This window comes from Aplysia californica, unplaced genomic scaffold (genome assembly GCF_000002075.1).
Source record: "Aplysia californica isolate F4 #8 unplaced genomic scaffold, AplCal3.0 scaffold00233, whole genome shotgun sequence".
Lineage (NCBI taxonomy): Eukaryota > Metazoa > Mollusca > Gastropoda > Aplysiida > Aplysiidae > Aplysia > Aplysia californica.
This window is the reverse complement of record NW_004797503.1, coordinates 570,336-574,014: the sequence shown is the minus strand read 5'-3', so window position 1 is coordinate 574,014 and position 3,679 is coordinate 570,336. Positions and strand designations below refer to the sequence as shown.

The 3,679-nt window shown below is 39.1% G+C and overlaps 1 protein-coding gene across 1 annotated transcript in view; it reads left to right on the top strand.

Moving 5' to 3' along the window:
- LOC100533315 (glutamate receptor subunit protein GluR6) overlaps window positions 1–3,679 on the top strand; it is a gene marked incomplete in the record, with an annotated part of 155,594 nt that overhangs the window by 60,551 nt on the left and 91,364 nt on the right.

Genomic DNA, 3,679 nt, shown 5'->3' with positions numbered 1-3,679 from the left:
CCCCCCCCCCCTTTTTGTGTTGGTTACTCTGTTGTAATTATCGTCACTTATATGACCTTATTGTGTTGCAAGTGCCGTAAAACTCGCACTTAAACTAAGGGACCTCACTCACCATAACACGTAGTAGACTTGCGTTTGATTCCCGAGAGGTAGAATTTACATATCCAGTATCTTCAAAAAGAATAGTATAATTGTGTGGGTTCAACGCCCCTATTTACACTGTTAAGTTACTGAGGAGGCAGGACCTGGGAGTTTAACGTCCATCTCCGAAAGGACCGAGCCATGTGGGAAATTTGTGCAAATTGCCTTTCCAGTATCTCCGACCTTCTGAGTTATATAGTATGTAGGGACCTCACTATAGTGCGATTAAAAATTCGTGGCGCGATTTACTGTCAAATATCTCCTCAACTATTGAACATAGGCTCTCCAATTTTTGCACAGTGACTTGTATTAATTTGTCTTAACAGATCAACATTTTTATAAACCCCTGCTATATGTTTTCTAGAAAATTCCTTAATAAATACTTATGAAAAATCCAAGTGGGTGGTTTCTACAGATTTTAAAATGTTTACTGCTGGGGCAATATTGCCTTCAATAGCAAGTCCGTCATGTTTTTCTAATCGGGACCTTATGCTTATTGAAAACCTTTAGTGCAAAAAATGTGTTCACTATAAAATTAATTTCCTGCAAAAAGTTTTGTCAGTAAAAATTGTTATTAATGAGCTGGGACGTGGGCCATAAAATGCGTGATCATAATGTGTGCAAGAAGCGGGAAAAGCTGTGAACAATCCCATTTTACGCGTGACGGAGGTATTAAGTATTTTATATAAATTTGTGAAGAAAAGTTTTTAGATATAGCTCCAATTGTTTTGGGAAAATATTTAATATAAATTGATACAGACTGAGGGGCAAAATATGGATGCCACTGTTTCACTCGTTAAAGACACATTCGAGGATAAGTTGCGCCATGAATTTTTGACCGCACTATAGCCGTCGTACGCAGAAGACTTAAACTCCGTTGAGGTTTATTTTTCTTATCTAGTATCTCTCACTGTCTGCTGGGTCAATGTGTACCTCTTCGCAAGGACTGGCCTTTATAATATGCTGGCTCGAAGCAGCCCGTCTCTTATATGACGTAAATTGAAACGAAGGGGTGCGACACATCTTCTTCTTTTTTCTTTTTCTTCTTCTATCCCGTGGTTCGGGCAACCGCGAGAGCACCACTGCATCTGAAAACCAGCTCTCGCCATCTATTTTTGTCCTCTGCTTTCCTCAGATTGTCATACATCGTTTTTCCTGTCCACTCTGTGATGTTGTCCTCCCATCTTCTTCTCTGCCTTTCTCTCTTTCTCTTTCCTTGTACGGTTCCTTGCAGGATTGTTTTGGCAAGTCCTGTGGATCTTGTGACATGTCCATACCATTTTAATTGTCATCTCTTCACTGTGGTCAGTATATCTTCATGCTGCCCCACTGCTTTGGCGACACACCAACAATGATAATGACTTGTGTGTTCTGGGTTTTTAAATATTTAATAAGAAGAGCCCGTAGTTATGAAGATGAAGATGTGGGTGGGTGGCTTGCGCTTTCGGGTGGCTTGCTCTATCTTTCTAATCAAACATCAAAATCTATTTTTCCTCATCTCTCATCCTTTTTTAAATATTTGTACGTTACTCTTCAGTGAAACTTCTAACCTTCTTAACTTCTCGTTTATATCGTTTGTCCTATTTTTGGTGCAAGCGCCGTAACACTCTTACTGAAACTAAAACTACACATGTGTCAGTGTGTATGTGTGTGAATGTTCGTGTGTTTGTATGTGTGTGTATGTATGTCTGTGTGTGTGTGTGTGTGTGTGTGTGTGTGTGTGTGTGTTTGTGTAGGGGGGAGAGGTGTTTTGACATGTTCAGTAAACGTGCTAAATAGTCCGCTTTCTATTAAGACATAGACTGTAGACTCTCCAGATTTACTGAACTCATGGTACACGACACGCCAATTTACTGGCAGCCGAATTCGGTTGGTTGTTTTAGTTGCAACAATTTAAAAAACCACAAAATGCCAATTAATCCATGTTAATTATGCAAATAGCTTTAAGTTTATTTCATGGAGCATTCATTTTTGTTTGGTTGCATGTGTATTTTATGCAAGTAAGTTAACCAGGAACTGAGGTATGGGATAGTTTACGAGTACAGATTCTGTTGTAATGCATACAGGTCACCTTGTCGATAAAATAGTCAGCTTCCATTCCCCTCTCCCTCTCCCTCTCCCTCTCCCTCTCTCTCTCTCTCTCTCTCTCTCTCTCTCTCTCTCTCTCTCCCTCTCCCTCTCCCTCTCCCTCTCAACAAGCGGTCACCCACTCGTCCGCTGGCATTCAATGCAGAAAAGCAGAGTCGGGAGTACTTTTCACAGTGGCGCGCAGTCTTTGACAGCTCATAGTATATAAATCTTAACTCTTTGTATCCCTCAGCGCACGCGATATTTATTAGATCTTATCTCCTTTCATACGTTCTGAGCACTCACTATTTACTTATTTCTGTATCCTTGGCGGATCCATCTCAGACAGTTTCCAATCGACCTGATTTTTTTGTTCTACTCTAAGACCTTGCTAATCCCCAACTGTTAAATCAGTTCAAACTAACCAAGCGTTATGAAAGCCACAGAGACCTTGAAATTTGTGTAACACTTTTACATCTCGTTTTGTATGAGAGCTGACCTTGTGTCGTCACAGTTTTGAGCAAGAAAATGGCACCAGAGACCTGTCTTTATGAGTTTTCGGAGCTTTTACCGCATTCACACAGTTCTGTAGTTTGCCAATGATTGTAGAATCTATTCATTCTAAAAAATAATGTGCTGACATCAAATCTACGAAAAGGACCAAAAACATTGTGTGTAATCGTTGGAAAATCAGGCTTTCGTCAAAAAATCAAATCGAAAAAAAATTCGGATAATTTTCCGCCCTACTGGCAATAATTATAGATTATTTTCATTCTGGCTCAACAACTTATATGTCCATTTAGAATAACAGCTTTGTGTAAATGCTATGAAAAAAAAGTCCATAGAAAATGTAAAAATTGCAATTACAAAGGACACCAAAACTTTGGAAGTCACCAAACATTGACGGATTTTTTTTTCTCGATAATCTAATTTCTGACACCAAATAACCCCACCTCCTTCAATCGCAAATTTCTCGAGTTCAAATTGAGACACATAGGTATTTTGAAATAAAACACAATACACATGGATAAGCGTTAGGATAATACCAATAACCCCATTATCATGCTTATAATCTGACGAGCGCCTGATTCCACCACGTCGTGACACGTTTATCCTCAAGTCAGCAGATCTTCTCTTTTGATCTTGAAATGCGCAAATACTTCTATCAAAGAATAGCTTTCTCTGTTTGAATTTCTTTTCCTTTTACATTTTTGAATGGGAAACAACTCAGCCAAATTATGCCTTCATCCTACTCTATAATATAAAATACTAGAAAGCTTCTTTCGGGCGAAAACGTTAATTTGCTGAAAATACAGTTATAACTCCGCGAATGTATACACTTTCACGCTCGACAATCTTACGCGGAAACTTTATATTTAAGAACCCCCTGTTTTTCCCCCTATTTTAATTCCGAAGGTCAATTCAATAAAAAGGGTAACGGGGTGAGAAAAGTAAGCGGCGCAGTTTAGCG